The sequence below is a fragment of the Monodon monoceros genome, unplaced genomic scaffold (genome assembly GCF_005190385.1).
Source record: "Monodon monoceros isolate NGI ecotype Baffin Bay Population unplaced genomic scaffold, NGI_Narwhal_1 Super_Scaffold_15, whole genome shotgun sequence".
NCBI classification, from domain to species: Eukaryota; Metazoa; Chordata; class Mammalia; order Artiodactyla; family Monodontidae; genus Monodon; species Monodon monoceros.
The window spans coordinates 50,229,976-50,253,529 of record NW_021703771.1 but is presented as its reverse complement, the minus strand read 5'-3'; the positions used below and the strand labels follow the sequence as shown (position 1 = coordinate 50,253,529).

Genomic DNA, 23,554 nt, shown 5'->3' with positions numbered 1-23,554 from the left:
ACTTCACCCAAACCACTACTGCAAATATAAGTTATATTTAGTATTTCCTACTAATTATTCCAGAACTAGGACAAAACCAACCTATTCCAAAAACATTTAGACCTGCAAAAGATTAAAAGTACATAATATTCCTAATTATTCCTAATTAACAAACCAAGGTTCCAGGCAGATTTTTCTTTGAAATTTGCATGAAAGATTAGTAAATATAATTCTAATGTATATCTTAGTCAACATGATGTAAAGAACTTAATTCAGAGATTCAGGACAATAGCAGACATTTAGAATTCGCGAGTATTTCTTTAAGGTTAGCATACACACCACCACAATTCGATATTTGACAAAGCCCTTATCTTTAGTTATGTTCCTTAATTGCTCTAGTAAGAGCTGCATTGTTCATAGTGAAGCGGGGCTGAGAGAACTTTTACTGACTGTATGAGTACATTGAGATGTGGCTGAAAGCCAGTGTTTAAGTTGAATTACTCCCTAATCTTTCAAAGCTAAGAAACACACAGCTGAAAAAGAGCTCAGTAAATATCAATACAGTTCACTGGAAACATCAATGTAAGGAAGATCCCAAGCAGCTCTTCATTAACAACGATGAAAAAGGAAGCAGCATGCAGATATCTCCAAAACCAGAGACAAGCCAAGCTGCTCTATAATCATTCACTCATAAATTCTCATTACCAAGTCTACATATTACTCTCAAGACTAAAGCTAAATTAACCCCAAAATATCATTTTAAATCAGTAGTAGTATCAATAAAAAGCAATTAATAAAACTAACATAAATCATGATACTAAATTAGGATGAATAGCTGCATTTTTGGTGTAAGCAATCACCAATATCTATTGCAAGCCGACTGAATAATCACTCTGAAAAAAACATGGACATTTCTGAGCATTTTGGTTATGTTCATGAGAGATCCAAATAAATAGCCAAGAGCAGCAATTTATTTTATTTTATTTTTAATAGTTTGCATCTGCTAAACTCAAACTCCCGATCCATCCCTCCACCCTCCCCCTTGGCAACCACAGTCTGTTCTCTACATCTGTGAGTCTGTTTCTGTTTTGTAGATAAGTTCATTTGTGTCATAGTTTAGATTCCACATATAAGTGATATCATATGGTATTTGTCTTTCTCTTTCTGACTCAAGTTCTACTGAATAAAGGTTAAAGCCAAAAGCAACCAATTGAAAGTTTTGATCGTAATTCATTTAACAGTTATGTATTGAGCAACTAGAAGCTAGTAGAGGGTAACCTACACAAGAAAGACAAGATGCTAAAAACAAAGGAGATTACAGAACACGTAAATAATCAAACCCATAATTTACAGTTTTGATGAGGGTTATGAAGGGGGAAAATAGGTTGTTAGAGAATAATTAGAATTCAGGACAATCTTAATTAGACAGAGAGAGAGCCTCTCTGAGGAGATGAACCAGATGGAGCTGTATGTGGCAAATATACCAAGTGAGCCGTGAGCAAATATAAGGATTACTGGTGACCTTGTCTTCATGGATACAGTGATTTACTTTCACCTACCTGCCAGTTCTGTCTCTACACCCTCAGTACCACACCTACAATTCAGGAATGGCCTTGTCTCCCATCTCTTCTACTCCCAGGAGTCCCAACTCCTCCTTCAACCTCTTTGCCCCTTCAGCTCCCCCAGCTGGGCTTCACGCTGGCTGACTGCATGTGTAAAGCTGTAACTCCGTGGTCCTGCTGCTGCACTATGATGTCAGAGTCAGAGACGTGAGAACCAGCCAGGTGACACACACAGAGACAAATCTCAGCACAGATAAATAAGTTTGACTAAAAAGCTTTTCCTGATGTTATAGGAGCTAGTCCTTACCACAACTGTTAGGCAAAATTTATTTTTCTCAAATTCAAGTACTATATTTAAAATCTATTTAAGTAAACAAAATTTTTAATTCCCTATGAACTGATTCTTTCCAATTATTTATGCTTAAAGTCTTAGTGTTCAGCTTACCTAAAACAAAAATGAGATTTATGCTATTGTTACTATTCTTTAAAAGAGTATTTAAAGTTTGACGATATCATGTCTACAACACAATATTCTTTTATGTAAAAGATTTACCAGATCTGTTATTTAATGGAGATAAACATTACCCTAGTCAGACTCTGCTGGCATACGTAATAGCTCAATGACCAACTGTTTTTCGTTACAAGCATTTGCATAGGCTAAACCAGAATATTCCTAGTTAGAAAGAAAAAAAAAAATCTCTCCTAAGAATATTGTACATCCAGGCAAACAAAACTCATAATAACATGAAAATGAATTACTAACACGGTAGAAAAAAATGCTATATTATAATAATACTATTGTCATTGGGCTCAAATTTTGCAATTTCAAGCACCTTCTTAAGTAAATTTCAAAGCCCTACAGCTGGACAGAACATAAATAATTCTTTCTTTTTCAGTGTTTTAAAGATAGAATAAAATGTAAAATGACTATTTTCCTATGAACTTCTTTTTTTTTTGCGGTACGCGGGCCTCTCACTGTTGTGGCCTCTCCTGTTGCGGAGCACAGGCTCCGGACGCGTAGGCCCAGCGGCCATGGCCCACGGGCCCAGCCACTCCACGGCATGTGGGATCTTCTCGGACCAGGGCACGAACCCGTGTCCCCTGCATTGGCAGGCGGACTCTCAACAACTGCGCCACCAGGGAAGCCCTGAACTTCTTTATATAGGCTATCTAAGTTGCTTTTTTTAAATTAAGTTACTTTTGTTAGTACTATTAAGTGTATTCTCTCTAGCCATCTACATTTCTTTCCATAATATTCATCACAATTAGTAGCTATATATTTGTATGTTTATTTATGTCCCTCTTCTCTACTAGACTGTTACCTCCATGAAGGCAGATACCATTTCTATTTTTGTTTCATATCCTCAGGCCCTACTAGGCCCTCAATATATTTTTACTGAGTGAATGAATACTCATGATGATAAACAGACTATATATATGGTACTTAAGTATAAGAATTAAAAATCCCTGGATAGAAGCTGAAATGTAGGAAGGAAAACATGAAGGCCAAAAATAATTTAAATTTTTAACTATATTAGCAGTATAATCAAAAAGGTGAACTGAGCCAAGCCATATTTTTCTTGTACATGATACCAATAAATCCAAAGTGTTTAGAAGATACCAAAATTTCCCTTCCCAAAACTAGCATTGTGAGAGGGTATGGAATTAAAAAGAAATAAAAAGATAGTATAATATATTCCAACAGGTTATAAGTAAATCAATACAGAAAAATGTAACAAGGACTGGGAACAAGGCTTACATCTGACTTTAGAGTTTGAGGCTAGACTACCAAAATGTCGGTTACATTCTTGAAATCTACAATCACACAATAATGCCAATTGGTATTTATGCTTCTCCTTAGCCTTGGTTCAAAACCCTGAACATAGCAGACTTTCAAGAAAAGCAATATACTAGAGGTAAATGGTAACTAGCATGGGTTTGCCCTTGGAATGTAAATTATGGACCCACAGATGAAGTACTGGAGGAAATGGCAGGAATGAGAACTCTCATCTCCACCCTAAGTGCTATTTTTGTACATAATTCTATGTTCAGGAAGTCGGGGGTGGGGAAAAGCAAGGAAAATACATTTTAAGTGCCTACCCTGTACTACGCAGTTTTCCTACACATGATCTTATTCCAACATAATGCTCTGAATTATCTGCACTTTCTTTATGAGGAAACCAAGGTTTAGAAAATGCTACTAACCTCTTAAGGTAGTAAGAACCCAAACCCTGGTCTAACTGACTCCAAAGCTCAACTTCTTTATACTACATCACACTGCTGGAGCAGAATATCCGACGAGAGCTTGAGAAAGACTGGAGAGGAGACAGATGGAATTAACTTGGCCTCAAGCCCTAAGATTATCTGGTCTAAAATCAGAGGTGATGAGAAAACCATAATTCAAAAAGAGTCATGTACCACAATGTTCACTGCATCTCTATTTACAATAACCAGGACATGGAAGCAACCTAAGTGTCCATCGACAGATGAATGGATAAAGAAGATGTGGTACATATATACAATGGAATATAACTCAGCCATAAAAAGAAACGAAATTGAGTTATCTGTAATGAGGTGGATGGACCTAGAGTCTGTCATACAGAGTGAAGTAAGTCAGAAAAAGAAAAATAACGTATGCTAACACATAAATATGGAATCTAAAAAAAAAAAAATGGTTCTGACAAACCTAGGGGCAGGACAGGAATAAAGACGCAGACGTAGAGAATGGACTTGAGGACACGGGAAGGGTAAGCTGGGACGAAGTGAGACAGTGGCATGGACATATATACACTACCAAACGTAAAATAGATAGCTAGTGGGAAGCAGCCGCATAGCACAGGGAGATCAGCTCGGTGCTCTGTGACCACGTAGAGGGGTGGGATAGGGAGGGTGGGAAGGAGACACAAGAGGGAGGGGATATGGAGATATATGTATATGTATAGCTGATTCACTTTGTTATACAGCAGAAACTAACACAACATTGTAGAGCAATTATACTCCAATAAAGATGTTAAATAAAATAAATCAAATCAAATCAGAGGTGATGTTCTGCTTATGACCGATGGAGACAGGGAAGAGGGAGGGGGTGGCTGATCACTTCCAGGAAGACAGCCCCCCCCCAATTCTTTTTTTTTCTTCAAACAATCCTTTCATTGAGTTTCATTTAATTGTACTAAATAGAATGTGGGGTGTTAATATAGAGGAGAGAAGTACATGTTCTGGAATCAGATTCCTCCTCCACTCTCCCCCCACCACCACTGGTCTGAATTATAAAGCACCAGGTAAACTGCCCCAGAGGTTTCTCACAAAAATCTCTGTCACAGCCATAGATTGCACCTGAAATCTTGTCAAAGCAATTAATATCTTGCCTCTTGGCCACTAGAGCATACATAAGAGAATGGCCCAACACACACCATTATTCCAAATAAACAAGTCACATGAGCTTGGCTGAAGGTTGTAGCGACCTGGAGCAATCAATCCAGGAAGCCCTGTCACCTTGTTATGTGATTAGCAACCAAATATTCACTCAGGAATGTGCCCCTTTCCCTCAGCAGAGATATTTTAGTTACATGCCGACTTAACTTTTTTCTAAAAGTACATTTTAAAACAACATACTGAGAATGCTCAGCTATCCAGGGAACAGCTTTCTGAATTTTCAAATTCTAGAATTCTTAGTTGAACAAAACTAAATTCCGAACCTGTTAGCAGAATCAGTCCCTCAGTAGGCAACAATGAATGAACACAATAGAAAAACTTACTGGTCCAGTCCCAAAGATCAAGGCTGACCCTCTCTATTATGGATGTTTTCACAGTGTGTTAATTCAAAGATAATAACAGCCACAGACCACAAATAAGATGATTTTTGGGAGGGTGAGAAAATCTGTTGAGAAAAAGCCACTACAGCTTTTTTTGCAAAATAAATGAATCACATCGTGCCACCAAAGAGCATATTGTAGCTGCAACACTTCATTCTATTTTTAAGGAGAAATAAGTGACTAAAGAACAAACTATCATCTAGAAGTTTTTCAAGACACCAAGTTTTAGAGCCTGTGCTTGGGTAATTAGCCATAATCTTTGGGTATACATCCCTTACATCTGCCTATAAGTGTGATGACTATGAGTAATCAAGAATAAAATTGGACTACTGGAACGGTCAGTTTTATGGGCCAACTTGGCTATAGTCCCCAGTTATTCAAGCAAACACTAATCTAGGAGGAACAGCTATAATCAACTGATTTAAATTAAGGAGATTATCCTCAATTAATCTGGTTGGGCCTGATCTAATCAATGGAAAGGTCAAAACAGGGGAAGAAGAAATTCTACCTGTAGGCTATGGCTTCAGCTCCTGCCAGAGGGTTCCCAGCCTGCCAACCTGACTTTTGGACTTGCCTAACCAGCCTCCATAATCACATAAACCATAATCATATAATCTCTTTCTTGGTTGGCTGCTCCAAACCATGCTGTAGAAAAGGGAAAGCAAATGACACACTCAAGGCTTGAAATTCCTAGTTGAAGCTCTGTATAAATAACCGGAAAGTATCTATGTCTGCCCAGAAGGAAAAACCCTTATCTCCTGTAGCTGTAGGGTTGAGATTTCAAACCCAGAATTTCAAGCTGTAAATTGCTGAATTACAATACAAATTGAATTCCCAACCTTGCAAAACATCATTATTAAAGTGAGGGCACTGATTGAGAAGGAATAGAATCCTGAAAATTGAAATAGATACATCTGAGAAATCCCAGGGAAACTGAGGATTTCAAAACCCTAAATTCTGCTGAGTCATTTGCCAACAAAAGCCACCCTCCACCTCTGCCTGAAGCAGTTAACCCCTGCTTTGTCTTGATGAACCTGTAATAGTCTCTCCTGAGGTACTGCCTTGCAAGACACCGCTGTTTCTCCTCAGGATTTATCCTTGCCACCCCTCTTTGCTTCTAGATTTATAAGTAGACTCATGTTCCAGCAGCCTTCAAAGGGTGAGTTACACAGTGTGACCCGTGTGGAAGTGTGCTACGCACCAAAAGAAATGCATGATCTTTCCAATTTACTCCCCAGATAGAAATCTGGGGAATATGTGCATGAATGAATGGATATGAAGTGTGCTGGATAATTGTGGAAGAACATAAATCAGAATGAATTTATTGATATGGGTTCACTAAACAGATTCCGGATTCAATGTTTTAGCTCCAGGGGCTAGAAAGGGGTCTAGCATTTTGTTTGGTTGGTTGAGACATGGGCCAACATTAAATGAAATCAAAATGCCAGAACTGACTGCCTTGGTATACTGTAGAATAAATGTTAAAATAGCTTTATCATGTAAAACCTGCTGACCTACCCCAGGAGCATCCGAAGGACACACTTTTAACTATGACTGTAAGAAATACAATTGTGAGAAGAGCCCCAGCATCCCTGAAAAACTCTGGGGTCACTCTTTCCTATAGGTCAGAAATTACAGTGGGAATCGCTGCCACTGAGCTGGGATCCCTAAATACAGTGCGGAAAGTTGGGTGCCAGGGTGGCAGGGTCAAGTGGTAGCACTTAATCACCAAAGACAGACGTGGTTACTATAATGGACAGCAGAGCCAAAGCAGTAACTAGAATAGTCTGTCTTGCAGAGAGAGACCTATGGTTTGATCACGGTGTCCCTACAAAATAAACAGATGGGCAAGCTGATCAATGCTACTTGATCTGTATAAGCGTAAGATTTCTAGGACTACCGAACAGAGGTCTATCTTTGAATCATCAGAACAGTGGAAACGTCTCCATCAATTCCTAGTCTTGACCTGGTTTACAGACCAAGAACCCCTTGAGTGAAGGGGAGGCTAACTCCCCTTGAGAACCTGCTGTACTGCCAAACAATCATATTGTTGATCTTCCTCCTAGCCTTTGCCCTATGAGTGCCAGTGGCAGATAGAGATGCTGTTTGGAGATCTGGCAGGCCCCTATTGGTGAATCATAATGCAAACTCCGAGGCTTTTGTAACAAAGCCCTATCTTCCTCTGCAGGTATCTACTCTCTTTCTGAGATTTTGGCTTGCTCCTGGGCCTGAGTAGAAAATGAATGTCTAATCATGGGCCACCAAATTACCATGACACCTGAGCTGCCCATCACGAACTGGCTGCTGTCTGATCCACCAAGCTATAAAGCTGGGAGTGCACAGCAGCACGCCAATATCAACTGGAAGAGGTACATATGAGATTGAGCTCAAGCAGGCCCTGAAGGCATAAATAAATCACATGAGGAAGTTGTCCAAATGCCCATGGGCCCTACTCCTGCTACACTACCTATCCTCTACCAGTCCATACTTTTGCCTCATGGGGAGTTCCCTAAAACCTGTTGACTGAGGAATAGAAAATGTGGGCCTGGTTTACAAATGGTGTGTATGATATGCGGGCACCAACTGAAAGTGAACAGCTATTACACGACAGCCCGTTTCTAATACATCTCTGAAGGACGATGGTGAAGGGAAATCCTCCCAGGGAACAGAACTGCTAGATGTTCCTATTGCTTGGAAGGAGAAATGGCCAGAGGTATAAAACTGTACTAACTCATAGGCTGTGGCCAATGGTTTGACTGGATGGTCAGCAATTTGGAAAGAAAATGATCAGAATTGATACAAAGAAATTTGGGGAAGAAGTATATGCCCTATGAATGGGCAAAGAATCTGAAGATATTTATGTCCCATATGAATGCCCACCAAAGGGTGACCTCAGCAGATGAGGCTTTTAATAATCAAATGGACAGGATGACCTATTTTGTGGATCTGTGCCTCTTTTCCCAGCCACTACTGTCATTGCCCAATGGGTTCATGAACAGTGACCACTATGGCAGAGGTAAAAATTATACACGGAATTGCACTCACCAAGGCTAGCCTGGCTACAGCCACTGCTAAGTGCCCAACCTTTTAGTAGCAAATACAACACTGAGTTCCTAATATGGCATCATTCCATGGGATGATCAGCCAGCTATCTGGTGGCAGGTTTATTTTACTGGACTGCTTCCGTCATGGATAGGGTGGTGCTTTGTTCCTACTACAATAGACACCCTGGATATAGAGCTGCTTTCCCTGCAAGCAGTATTTCTGCCAAAACTACCATCTGTGGATTTACAGAATGCCTCATCCACCGTCATGGTATTCCACACAACATTGTTTCTGATCAAGGAGTTCACTTCACAGCAAATGAAGTCCGACAATGCTCATTCACTGGTATTACAATTTTCTCCATCATCCTGAAGCAGAAAGCATGATAGAACAGTGACCTTGCTCTTCAACTCGGACTCCGACCCCCTGCCTATCAGGACAGCCTCCTTTGAAGACTCTGTTACAGTGCTAGCGAGGTGGCAGTATGTGCCCAGGCTCTGGAAAGAGGCTTATAAATACTATAAATCAGCATCCAATATGTGATACTCTGTCTCCCATAGCCAGGATTCATGGGTCCAGGAATCAAGGGGTGGAAATGGAAGTGACACCCCTCAGTATTATCCCTAGCAATCCGCTAGCAAAATTTTGCTTCCCGTTCCTGTAATCTTTTGTTTTGCTGGTCGAGAGGTCTTAGTTTCAAAGAGAAGAATGCTTCTACCAGGAGACACAACAACAATTCCACTGAACTGAGAGTAAAGACTGCCACCAGTCACTGTGGGCTTCTCAGGCCTCTGAATAAATAGGCAAAAATGGAGTTTTTATATTGGCTGGGGTGATTGATCCAGATTATCAAGGGACAACTGGGCTGTACTACACGATGTGTTGAGTAAGGAAGAGTATGTCTGTAATACAGGAGATCCCTAGGGCATCTCTTGTTACTACCAGGTTCTGTGACTAAGGTCAATGAAAACCACAATTCAATTCACAAGTCAGTGAAAACCATAAAACAACGGCTAATGGCCCAGACCCTTTAGGAAGGAAGGTTTGGGTCACCCTGCCAGGCAAAGAACCATAATAAGCTGAGGTACCTGCTTGAGAGCAAAGGGAATATGGGATGTATGGCTTGGGTAGTAGAAGAAAGAAGTTATAAATACCAGCTATGACCATGTCACCAGTTCCAGAAATGAGGACTATTATTTGTACCCTTCCCTTTTCTGTGATAAATGTTTGTGTGTGTGTCTCAAATATGTCTCTTTCTTCCCTCTCAAGTGCTTGTCTTCTAACATAAGATATATTAATAATAGTGAACTTTATATCACAGTATTTTAAGTTACGGGATATCAGAAGAGTAAACCCCCAATGACCCTGTACCTCTTCTGGGGAAAGGGTTAGCATGATTTCAGTTACACACAGGATAGCTTTAATCATGTCAGGTGGAAGTATGATTTTGTTGTTATCATTATTTTGAGATTAGGTATGATTTAAGGAAATGTGTATGGATGCCAAGTTGACAAGGAGTGGCCTGTGAGGGTCAGTTTAAGCTGTGATCCCCAGTTATTCAATCAAACAGTGAATTAGGTATTGCTGTGAAGGAATTTTGTAGATGTGGTTAGCATCTACAATAAACTGATTTAAGTAAAGGAGATTATTCTCAATAATCTGGGTGGGCCTGGTCCAATCATCTGAAAGGTCTTAAGAGCAGAACTGGTTTCATTGAGGAAGAAGAAATACCACCTGTGGCATCAGCTCCTGCCCCAGAGTTTCCAGTCTGCCCTTCCTGCCTTAAGATTTCAGACTCTGCTAGGCAGCCTCCACAAATACTTAAGCCAATCCCTTTCAATAAGCCTTTTGATATATTTTTCCTGCTGGTTCCGTTTATCTGGTGGAACTCTAATACAATTATGTTCAAATTATGAGGGCATATAAGAGTGGGATATATTAAAGTCATTTTCACTAAAAAAATTTCCATTAAAAAAAGGAAAACTTGGTTAACCATTGTGATTCCCAAGGGTGTACCAGAAATAGTGTTTCTATGAACATGGTAGAAACTGAGATATGAAACTAAAATCCAGTATAGTAAGTAATTTGCCCCAAAGTCACACAGAAAATCAGAATTTTAAGCTAGATTTCATGACAGCCGAGTTTATCTTGACCTTAATTACATAAATTAACTTTCATTTGATAAATGAATGCTTAGTTTCTCTACACAATATTCACCATTATAAAGGAAGTCTATTAGAAAGAACCATGGATTTTCTTCTGTTGAAAACAGTATTTGGAGAAACAATGATGAAGCTTTGGAATTTCGTAATAACCAAGTAAAAATTTTTTTACAGGGGACATCAGCCTAAGATTTATTTCAAAATATAAGGAACAGGAATGCTTCGATTTTATTTTATTTGAGGGTTTTTTCCTTCAATCACAAAGATGTCAGTAAGCATAAAATCTAGATCAAAAGCAGAAAGCTGTTAAAAGCTAAGACACAGGCAAAAGAGTCAAAATTCCATTTTCTCTCTTATTCCTTGGAGGTGGAGGTCCTGATTTGAGAAACAGCACTCCCAAGTAACATAACTAGGCCTGAAACGACTTCTAGGGAAAGGGCCATTTAACACTCCATGTCATTATAAGGAAATTAATTTCAGCAACTTCCATGCCATTTTCTCCTCCATTTCAAGCAAAGCTCAGCCAGAAACAACCACTTACTTGCTAATCCTCTCATTTTATACTCTCTGCTCTGATACATGACTTCTTCCTCAGGATAAACCCAAGAAGAGTAGAAAATAACACCACCTCTATATTGTATGCTTCACTTAACCTAAGCCCCATGTGCGCGGTTTCAACTGCATGGAATTCATTCTGATCTGAAAGGTTCTGCAAGCTTTATAAAGGAAAGAAAGAAAAAAAAGAGGCAAGGCTGATTACCTCAGAGTTGCCTTCTAATCTAATTTGTTAGCAATAAAGTAAAGCACAGTTTAGTAATCAACACATTTGAGTGTTTCAATTTTCAAAAGACAGACACATGAATCTATACCAAGCACTATCAAAGTCAGCATCTATAAAGACTGGCCTGGTTCCCTACTCCAGCATCCTTCCAGGCCACACAACCCCCAAAAATGAGGGTGCCGCAAGTCCCCTTTAACCTGTGGTCCCACGTAACAAACTCTGTGCTCCAATGCCCTGGATAGTACCCTAGTCCCTCCAAAACAGGCCTCTGCACTAGTCTATCCAGTTTTACCAGGGCCTGAATTTCATTCCGAAACCCCAGTCCCAACCCTGGGGCCATACTATCTGTGAACAGACCTCTCTGTTTATCTGCCTGGATAGCACCCGTTCCCAGACTCTGCGTCACCATCGCCCACCCACCTGCTGGGACACCATCTGCTGCACCTTGCTGGTCAACTCGGACTCCGACCCCCTGCCTATCAGGACAGCCTCCTTTTGCTGTCACCATTCTCTCTAGATGATAAGGCCACTAGCTTAGCTGGACTTTCGCCCATGGGCTAAAACGAGTTCCAATTTCAGTGGCCTCTTTCACCCCGGTGGGTATGTCCTGTTTTTAAGAAACAAACTAATCTGTCTTTCTACCACCAAGCTCTTATTCTGACATTAGACTGCTCTATGCACTACAAAATATTTCAATTTTAACAAGTTTCAAGCTTAATTAAAAGAAACTGAGAACTGTTTAACAGAGTTATGGGTGTGTGATAAGCTTAAAAAGATAGAAGTCATGTACCAGCCTGTACAAAGGAAACCTGATAAACAGTGGAATTTTTTCAGTGACACTACCGAGGTGAAAAGTAATAATCAAATTCAGTTTTCCAAATAGACTTTCATCCAATAGCGCATTTATAAAGACAGAAATTGAAAAATGAAATAAATCAACCCTTCAGAAGGTAAACAAAATGTCTACACAATACAAACACAAGTTCCAAGCCCAGTTATAGAGATTGTCTCAGTCAATACAACTATGAGATATATAGCTATTTTGGCTATATTTTAAAAAATTCTTTAGTTTTGCACATGTGCCTTAATTTAAAACAAACAACAACAAAAAATCATTGCTGTTAGACCATATAGCCACTAATACTTTGCATAGAAACAATATTTTCACCAGCATCAGCTTAGTAAAGTTAAAGGTACACTGAAAACAAAGGCAAGAAACAGAAAATGTAATCGTCAAACTGGAAATACTCATATAGAAATCAAACCCAATGAAGTCCAATCACAGTAAAGTTTTATTAAACAATCAGTCATATAGGCACTATTCTATGTGCTTTATAAATATCCATTGATTTAATCTCCTTAATAATTTTATGAGAGGAACTATTGTCAGTTCCATTTTACGGATGAGAACCTAACCTTGATACAGAGAGGTTAAGAAATTTACCAACTAATAAATGGCACAAGTTGGACTCAAATTTGGTAGTCAATGATTTGACCCACTGCACTGTGCCATCTCAGAATGACTTGCTAAGACTCATGCAGCTGGATGGGGGCAAAATAAGGTCCAGAATAGAGATTTGACTTCCAACATTCAGTGCTCTTTCCACCAATTCTTCCATGTCATTTAAATATTCAGCTAGTGTCAGAAAAACTACAAAACGTCATGTGATGGACTAATAAATAGCCACAAGCAAAACAGCCAAAGAAAAATGATAAAGTACTGTTGAAATTACAACTTGATATGATGTGATTAAGCTATGATATGCATTTAAATACCAAAAGCAAACTTTAGAGACTAACATATGGCATAATTTTAAGAAAAGTGGATTAAGTGCGCCCCCTAGCAGTCAGCTCACAAAGTTGAGCCATGTTCCACATGACATACAAATAGCATATAACCACCAACCAAACTAAACCAAAGAGGAGCCATCACAGATAGGCGATGTGGATATGACCTTGAGGGACATTGTCCTTTTAGCCACCTTGCAGCAACCACGCCCACACATGGAACGGTTACACACTGAACACTTTAATAATAATTGCAGCTAAAATATTCATGATGTCTTCCAGCAATCTGAAGATACACCACTTGAGACAAATAACAAAAATCAGCTCATGTGCAACTTTTGGACAATGACTTCATTTTCTCAGTAATGATATCCTTGACCTTTTACGGTTGTGTTTAGAAACAGCCAAAAGCACTACACTTCCTTTCCAATGGATTCTTACTTTTTGTGACTATAGTTACAACGTCTATGATATTTACATGGTAGGATAATAGGCTGACATTAAATTAATCAAAAGTATTTTGTTTTCTCAAGCATTTGTAAATTAGGATTTTACAGACTGAACTCATTTGTAAGATAATCAAATTACCATAATTTTTTAAGAACATAATCAGATGAAACTTGATACTTTTCACATGATAAATCTTTACTTTCAATGTATTGGGTTGGCCAAAAAGTTTGTTTGGGTTTTTCTGTAAGATCTCATGGAAAAAACACGAATGAACTTTTTGGCCAACCCTGTATCACTTAACTTCTATAGACTACTTTAGCAATCAAATATTATTGCCAGCAGATAGTCAAGAAGACTGGTTTTATGTATCTTATAAATGTATAAAATATATTGGAAAAACTAAAACAAATTTGATACGAGTAAAACTTTAAAAATATTTGCAAGCCTTTCAATCCTAGGAGTTGTATTAGTTTAAAAGTTTAAAGTAAGTAATGAAATAATGAATTATTTGTCCTAACTCCATGTAGGATAAACGATATAATTGCAAGACCACCTCACTATGAAGAACACCTGAGACTGGGTCTGGTTAAAGAAATTGCAGACCTAAGCTGGCACTAAAAACCCCTGCTTAATTAGTGAGTCGTTTCTCTGTCTTCTGTACAATCTTAGCATGCCCAAACCTTGCAGAAACAGCCATGTCACATTCATTAACTAGCCAGCTGTTAACAGGACAAGTATAGGGCAAAGGTTAGCTGACAAGCAAATGGAAGGGATGACTTCTAATCACCAGTGAAAACTGATTTACCTGGCCACATTCTGCTACCTAGTGGGACAAATGGGACAGGATACTTTATCCAGTGGAAAGAGGTGATAATTATATTTACCTGGGCAAAGAGAGAGCAATCATAAAAAAAGAAAAATTGATGCATTAAAGCTTCAGTCATTCTGAAGGCAGGATATCAGGCAATTTGGCCCTAGGAATCCATTATCTTACACTAAACATAAGAAACACCATGATGAAAAGAACAATGAACTGGAAAGCATTCTACATATATCTTATCCCATGCAATTGTTTGATTCTAAGATTTGGGCTGGTATTTCGAGGACTGTCACTAACAAGCTGTGTAGCCCAGAAAGTCATTTCTCCTCCTGCAGCCTTGTTTTCTTCATATGCAGGCTAATCCTCCATTCTGGTTTGCCTAGTTTATTTACATTGTCCTGACTTCCCCTCTGGCTTAGCTTTTGTCATTTTCAAAAAGTCCCGGTGTTGACAATATATAAAGACATAAATGAGAACGTTTTCTCCTAAATCTTCCAGCAATAACATCCTGTCAACCACAGGCCCAATTTCGGAGTAAGGAAGGCCACTAAACGTGAATAGTAAACGTCTTATCAAAAAACCCACACAGGGCTTCCCTAGTGGCGCAGTGGTTGAGAGTCCGCCTGCCGATGCAGGGGACACGGGCTCGTGCCCCGGTCCGGGAAGATCCCACACGCCGCGGAGCGGCTGGGCCCATGAGCCATGGCCGCTGAGCCTGCGCGTCCGGAGCCTGTGTTCCACAATGGGAGAGGCCACAACAGTGAGAGGTCCGTGTACCGCAAAAAAAAAAACCCCACAAATTTCACCTAGGAGAACAGAGCTAGAACTATATATATATAACTATATAGATCTCAAAAACACAGTGTCGTGAAAAGCAATGATATTATTTTTGTAAATTTTAAAAACACAAACCAGGACTAAATATTGGAATGGTTGCATAAATACGTGGGTAAAAGTATAAAATGGACGGGAACAATACACACTAATTTATAGATGCTTCTGAAAGGAGACTTACCTAATTGTGCCATTTTATTTCTTTAAAACGGAAGACTAAGCAAATATTATAAAATGAAATGTGTTAATTCTGAGAGGTGGGAGTTGATTCTATTCTTTGTTCTTCTTAGCATTGTTTAAATGTCTCAATATATAAATTATACTAATAAAACACAGAACATGGATTACTAAAACTTTGAGTCTAAGAGTTAAGTGTAAAGCTGGTGGGCCTGACTCCCTAGAGCCCCTCATTGTGTTGTCTTCAAGGGAGCCCTTCCCACATCAACGATCTCAATAACAGATCCAAGAACATTTTATCTTCAGAGATGAGTTAATCACCAACTCTCCATCCGCAGCCCCTCACCATTTTGTGTATGAATTCCTTGTGCTACTTTCCTTCCTAGTGGTACCAAGCTTCTGGAACCATCTCAGGTACCAGAGGTAGCCTGTTATAATTTCAGACAGCCATTCCTTTAATTAAATAAAAATATGTCTTTCTCTGATTCCCATCCACTCAACCTAGTTTTGCCTTTTCAATCATACAGATGATATTCCTCATATAATTGAAGAAAGTTAGCATGTCATCCCTGAGGACCTTCCCAAAGCATCAAACGTCAGCCACTCTTGATGTGACCCTCCTTGGGTCTCCTCATGGTCCTGTAGTCAATTTTTCTCTGTATCTCTAGATCCTGCAGTTTACAAACCCCGGGGAATCGCAAAGTATCCTCAGCTCTGCACCCTCAGTGCTCACAACTGGCACAGAGTAAATGGGGCAAGTGCTCAATAAATACTGAATGAAGGAATGAGAAAATGAGTTTTGCAAACACTATGAACATTAAATGGCAGCTATTTTGATCACTAACAATTAGTGCTAAACTGTCAATGACCACCTCCTTTCTTTATATATATGTTTATATTTCTTTATATATACTTGTATGAATTATAAAACTATCTAGTTGAAATCCTTTACTCTCTTGGATACTGTAATTCAAATTCAGCTGACCTTTTTAGATGGAACAATCCTGACTTCCATGTCATTATTTGGTCTTCTCTAGAATTCCATCTTTGAAATTTGCTCTGTGTCTATAGCACAGTATCCCAGAGTGGGCTTCCCTTTTTTAAGCCTTCAAACAGTAGTGTATTTAGAATAGTAGTCAGAACTTGCTGATTTATTAATTCTAACCCCCAAAAAATCAAGAAAAGAATTTTCAAACACAGTGCTAGGCATGCTGCTTGAGTCTCCTTTCTATCTGTATGTAAAAAAGTTTTAATATGTCTCATAGTCAAGTCTATCAATCTTTAATTATGGTTTTTGCCTTTGATGTCATATTAGACAAGATTATAAATTATTCACCTATTTTTCAGTTATATCTCATTCTTCTTCTTCAATTAATCTGATATTTATCTGTATTTTGTATAAATAAAAGATTCAACTTTACAATTTCTCCTAACAATAACTAATTATTTGAATTGTATTCTTGTAATAATACCTTCTCCACCAACATGAAATTCTGTGTTTATTATATGTTACCCTTATATGCTTAAGTCTATTTGGGGAATTTTCAAGATGATTTAGCCTCTCCTAAGTCTCTATTTTAGTAAAAAGTAACATACTACCTTAGTAATAGTAATTTTATAATATGTTTTAATACTTGGAATTATAAGTTCTTTCTTCATTATTCTTCCTTTTCAAAAATTTGCTTTTCCCAGTCTGTTCATTCCTCCAGATGAATTTTAATAATCATTTTGCCAACCTCTCCCTAAAAATCTCTTTGTGGTTCTATATGGAATTGCATTAACTTTATAAATTAATTTGGGGAAGCTAACATCATTACAATATTTATTATTCTCATCCAGGAATATAATACCAATCTCCATTACTGCTAATCTTATTTTGTGTTTCTCAACAAAATGTTATTTTCTTCATTTAAGTCTTGTACATTTCTATTATAGCTTACTCATAGATATGGGATTTTTTTCATCATGTTTTCTATTTGTAGCTCTCACAGAAAAGTTGATTGATTTATACACATTTATCTTTTGTATGACCACTTAACTGAAGTCTCTTATTCTAATAGTTCTCCAGTTGATTTTCTTGGGATTTGTAGTAAATTCATACACACACACACACACATATATGTGTGTGTGTGTGTGTGTATATATATATATATATATACTTTTTTAAGGAAAAAAGATGTCATCTCTTTTCTAATAATTGTGAACTTTGAGACACAGCATATGATAGGATTTAAAATTAAAGATTCATGAGTTAAGCCACTTGAGTGCTTATTCATCTCTACCACTTATTAGCTATGTGACCTTGGCCAAGTTACTTAGCTTCTCTGGGCCTCAACTTCCTCATTTGTAAAATGAGAATTATAGTAGTCAATATTCCCTAGGATTGTTATGAAGATTAAATGAATTAATATTTGTAAAGTATTTAGAACAGTTTCTAGTATATATATTAAGAAATTTTAAAACGTTAGTCATTTAAAAAATTTTATTGCATTGGCTAGAATTTATAGAATGATGTTAACTATAAGTGATGAAATAGGGCATGTAGTGTCTACAGTTTTTCTATTTTTTCTGCTTTTTCACAATTTAAAAATATCTCTCTATACCTAAATTACTATGTTGTATATATGCATGTTCTTAAAAGAAATATAGTTACATTTTATCAAATGTCATTTGAAATCTATTAGGAGGTAAAAAATAGCAGTTTTATTCTTTAGTCTATGACTATGAAATTATAATAAATTTCTCAATATTGAACCACGTGTACATTTGTAGAATAAACACGATTTTCTTGTATTATTTTATTTTGTTGATTTCTACATTCCTGTATTTAGTATTTCAGTGAATTTTTGTGATTTTCTTTTTTGTGCTACTTTTTTTAGTGTTTTTAATTTTTTTGTTTTTTAGTTAACTGTTTTTTTAGTTAAGTGCTTTTCATTAAATGAATCAGAAAAATGTTTCATCTCTTTTGTAAAGTTCATAGAGTATGGGATAATATGTTCCTTAAAAATGTGTATTTTCAACCATCAATTATAAATACCTGATGCAAACAAGATACTTTGCTCATCTAAACAGAGTATTTTAGCTCCTGCCGAATCTCCCTATCCAAGCTGGTCAAGGACATAGGCTTAAGCATCAGACAAAATCTGGCTCAAATCCTAATTTCACCACCCACTAGCTAAATGTGTGCACTTGGCGAGGTACACTTTTATCTCAGGGAATAACTATGCCTTCTTTAGTTTTCCCACACAGTTATCGTGAGGATTATACGAGATTATGTTTATAAAGCACTATCCACTCCACTCACAATAAAGACTCAATTATTTTATGTTAGTCTTAATTTTCTTTAAATACAAAATTAATGTTTACAAATGTACTTGCTGCTTTTTCTTAGTATGGAGATTTCAATTGTTTATATAGAAATATAAATGCTTTTTGATACAATTTTTTCATGACATTAGTTCATAATAAAAGGTAGATTTCAATTAAAACATGTTATTCTCCACTGACACAAACTTAAAAAGTTGACAAGAAAGTAGTAAAATGCTCAGATAACAAGAAAATGAACCCACTGCCATTGTCTAAATGAAATCGCAATGGGTTAATAGGAAAACTGTACTGGTTTTCAGAAAACCAGGCAATGAGCCTAAACCAAATGTAACGTCTTCCACTCTTTCCTGTTCCCTTGGAGCTTTGTTCTCATGGGAATCCAAGAGTGGGAGGAGGCTTCCCACAGGCTGAGGTTTACTCCATGGTCTCTGATCTGCCATCTTCACTGCAACAGGGGAGCAAATCTCTCACTCCGAGTGGGAAAACACAGCCCTGAGGGACTGGAGGGGCCTCAAATACATCAGCAGCACACCGAAAACTGTTTCTCAAAAAAGCATTAGAGATTTATGTCCACCAGTCAGTGTCATCAAGACTATTTACTTGTATGTATTGATAACAAAGCTGTCACTATGGTCTCTAAGGAGATCCGTATTAGGTGAGTAGTAAGTTTATAGGATCTGATTGGTAATACTATAAGCTTTTCTTCTGTGTTAAAGGATGTAAATTTAAAACATTATTTTGGTGGGCTAGCTGCCTCCGTTGAGAACAATTTAAAATAAGCTCAGCTAAGAATGTAAATACCAAACCAAGCTCAGTCTCTGTACTAATCACTGGCCCCTGGCAGACACAGTATGGAAATGCCTAGCTCAAGTTCTTGGCATGCATGCTATTAATTTGACATTAACAATAGACTCTATCGAGCTTCCATTTAACCATATTGATCTGTTTTCTAAAATAAAAACCTCCCACTTTATACCTTTTCCTTGCTGTCCTCTGGCTTTATAACAACAAAGATATTTTCAGGGACACCCTCAATAGCAGGATTGATGGATCAAAAGTGTACCCACCTCTGTCTTTTCTGCCCCCTGTGTGGCCTCAATAACTTGATAGCTTCCAGCTCCCCCCAGATTTCTCTTGAGTGCTTTTTCAGTATACCATGACCCCTGAAGGAAACAAAGGGAAAAAAAGATGTATTAAGATAAACATCCTCCTTCCTTGTCTCTTTCAGGAAAGAACAAATGGTTCCTTGAGCAACAACATCCAATTTAATGACAAAATGAGACACAATTTCAAAACAACGTTCATTGTTATTTTTTCATTCCTCATCCTGATTTCTTTTATACGTTTCAGATTTATAACAGGAGCAGGATAAATTTCCTTGAGTAAGCAGCTCAGCAGTCTCATAAATGAGGAGTGTGTTTCCTTATTATTTTGTTCCCTTTTCAAACCCACCAATTTTATTCTGATCAATCTTTCTTGTGTTTTGCCCCAAGGCTGTGTAACACAGGCAGTCAGAGACATACCTACTAAATAGTAAAATCAACAGTATAGCAAAATATATTTTTTTCTTCAGCTTTTCAACTTTCCATTGAAAATAGTTTCACTAGCTGAGTGACAGCCTTTCTCAGATGTGTGACTTTAAAAGCCATAAATCCCTGCTTTTGAATTTCAATGCCAAGGAGCAAGGACATTGTTTTCCTCAATTATATAATATGGAGATTGGAACTCTGGAAGAGAAAATCCACCCAATAAAACCTGGCCCACACATAATGCCTCAGCATCAAAAGGTAACTTGAAATTTTGCTATGAATAGGCATCTGATGCACTTGCATGGTTTTCCTGTTCCTATCCTTTTAGATATTTCTATATCAAAAGCCCCCATTTTAAAACTAATAATACAGAAACCAACTGAGTTTTCATTTCCATATATACTCCTGAAGAGGTGGCTACAACCGATCGCTGGGTAAACCAGGCTCCCTTTAACTCAGGCAGTCTATATATTTGAGCAGACACATAACAAATGCTTAGTCGTCCTAGATGAGAGAGCCATGTTTCTTTCCTGTTATGGAAATCATCTGTTCCTTTTTCTATAAAGCGTGAAGCCAGGAATGTCAATATTCCTATGCTTGTATGTGCTAACTTTACTAGGGTAAAGAGCAGGAGAGAGTCTAGTGCTGTTTGCTGTTTTCTTCTCTCCTTTCTATCTAATAAACCACCAAATTCTGTCTATTCCAGGCTCAACATTGTCCTTGAACTCACTCTTCCTTCCAATTCCATTCCCACAGGCACCATCAAATTCCACCCTCCTCACCCACACCTGCCTCCATCCCATCAATTCTTACAGAGATTATGATATCTCTCACTAGTCTCCCTGGTTTGAGAAACACCCCTTCCAGTCCATATTCTAGAGCCCACCACTCACGTTGGGATAATAACTGAACTTGTGATTGGTATAAAACCCAGGAATGGTATAAAACCCAGGAATTATACGTGGTAGAAGTATTTCACCATGATTCTCAAAAAAAGTCTTTTTCTCCAAATGCCAATAGCATGTTAGCCATCTTTCAAGTTCATCTGTAAATAATTTCATTACTGTTCTTTCCTCTGCTTCCCACATTTCCTTATAGCTTACAAGTAAGCCAGTAAAAGAAAGTCCTCAGGGCTTGTAACACAGAGGGAGAAGCACTGAACTCAGTTCTAGTTCCAGCTCATCCCTGTATCAGCTGTTGACTTTGAGGAATCATCTTTTTTGTAGGTAAATGACAGAGGCTTATCAAATGGGATGGAAATATTTACCCTGCTTATCTCTCCACGTTGTTTTGGGAATCAAGAAAGATCACATACAATAAAATACACATATGCAATGTTATTTTATTACTCTTCCTGAAGTACTACAAAAGCAAAAAATGTGTTTCTTGTGTTTAACACTAGATTCAGTTTGGGGGTCCTAGAAAGGTAGCTGTGATCACACTCCCAAGACTTACAGCTTCCTTTTGGGATTGTGATGGTCTAAAGAGTTTTGTTTTGGCTTGCAAAGGAATAATAAAATACCAAAGGAATCATACTCTAGCATATTTGGATTCCCAAGACATACTGAAATCGAAAAGAGGAAGAAAAGGAAAAGGGACTCAAAACAATGACAAATCTTAATTGGCTGAAACTGCCATTTAATTAAAATAACTCAACTGTCACTTATGGCACAAATGTTAATACAATCTCTTTAAAACCCAGCTGAATCCTCCAGATATCACTGGACACTTTGCAATAGAACATACAAGCCCATTCCCTATCACTGTATTGTAGGTTTTTAATTGGAGAAAGTATAATGTGTACAACAGGATGAGTTCATTTTGCTTCTAAAGAGGAAATAAAAAATATCAACCTGAATATCACTTCACATATAAGCAGGACTGTAGCCTCCGTTTAAGTAGGTTTTATTTTAGACTAAAAAAAAACCACCAAAGGCATATATTTGAACTCATGCATCTAAACAGACCAATGAAAGTGTAGAAATTAAGTGCAGAAGGGGAAGCAGAGAATGGTAGGAATAAAGTCCACAGCTGTGTTTTCTTAAAATCTGGTGAGAGGAATGTTAATCAAAGTTCACAAAGTTTAAATTCTCCTTTGAACTGCATAGGTATAATCAAGTAAAGAAACACAACCCTCACTGAAGTATAATTTTTTTATTTGAAATTATTGTCCCATATTAAGAAGGTAAGTTTGTTCATTCATTCATCCAGATACTCAAAAACCAATACTTACTGATTAGACTTTGTACAAGATGTGATAAAATGTGCTGGTTTGAACCCCTTGGCCACATGGGGCTAGCAACAAATACCAAAAGAACTGCACAAATAGGCCGTATTAAAAACTTCCTGTTTCTTCCAACCAGAATGCATATCATCCCCCTGTGCTCTCACTAGTAGGCTCTGGGCCATCCTTAAAAGCCCAACTCAAAGGTTGCTGCTTTTGTAAAGCTCTTTGGAACTGCACAAGTTTGATATGAGTCATAGCCCCTGCCCCTAAATCACTTTGTTCATAACTCTCTGATGCACTTATCACGGTTGACTTCACATGACAGCTGTGTGTGTGTCAGTCTCCCCTAGCAGGCTGTGAACATCTTGAATGGCAATTTTTTATTCATCCATCTACAGCACTTGGCACAATATATTGTAGGTACTCAATTGAATGGAAAATTCATACATCTTTATTTGCATGAGCAAAAGGTATAGAATAACTTTAAAATGAAGAGTTGCAAATATTTTACACTTATTCTTGCTACATGTAGTTCTAAAAAGATGAATTTATACCATGAACTTATACCTTTGTGAAAACATGGAAAATTCATGTATTTATAAAAGTGGTCACAACCAAATTAGCATTATTCTCTTCAAATTCCTTTATTTACTTATTCTTAAGTTTCCCTCTTCTGACCCTTAGATTAGTATCCTCTATTTTTTCCTACTTGATTGATTTGTATATGCTTGATTTCTATAATTGTGATAGCTTTTAAACTAACCTACTAACCAGATCCTTGGCAACTGCTACATTTTCAAAAGCTTTAATAGCTATTGTATATACATAAAATTGCAAATAACCTGTTTTATCCCTTCCATCATTCAGCAAGTATTATTACCTACCATGTGGTAGATGCCACAGAGAAAACAAAGACCCTGTTTCAGGGGACAGAGGGTTACAACTAGAGCAGGTGATAAGAAATTTACAAAAATGACCAAAATCAGAAATCTATCTAAGCGCCATATCTCTAATTTATCTAAAATTATTAATTAAAAAAATTTTTTGAATGAAGCCTC

At 37.6% G+C, this 23,554-nt stretch overlaps 1 protein-coding gene across 2 annotated transcripts in view; it reads right to left on the bottom strand.

The window, feature by feature from the left end:
• Positions 1-23,554, bottom strand: part of PKIB (cAMP-dependent protein kinase inhibitor beta) — a 104,650-nt gene that overhangs the window by 61,082 nt on the left and 20,014 nt on the right. For both annotated transcript variants that reach the window (XM_029223292.1, XM_029223293.1), the window contains exon 2: positions 19,808-19,903. The gene's annotated coding sequence lies outside the window, so the exon portion shown is untranslated. The remainder of the gene's footprint in view (positions 1-19,807; positions 19,904-23,554) is intronic.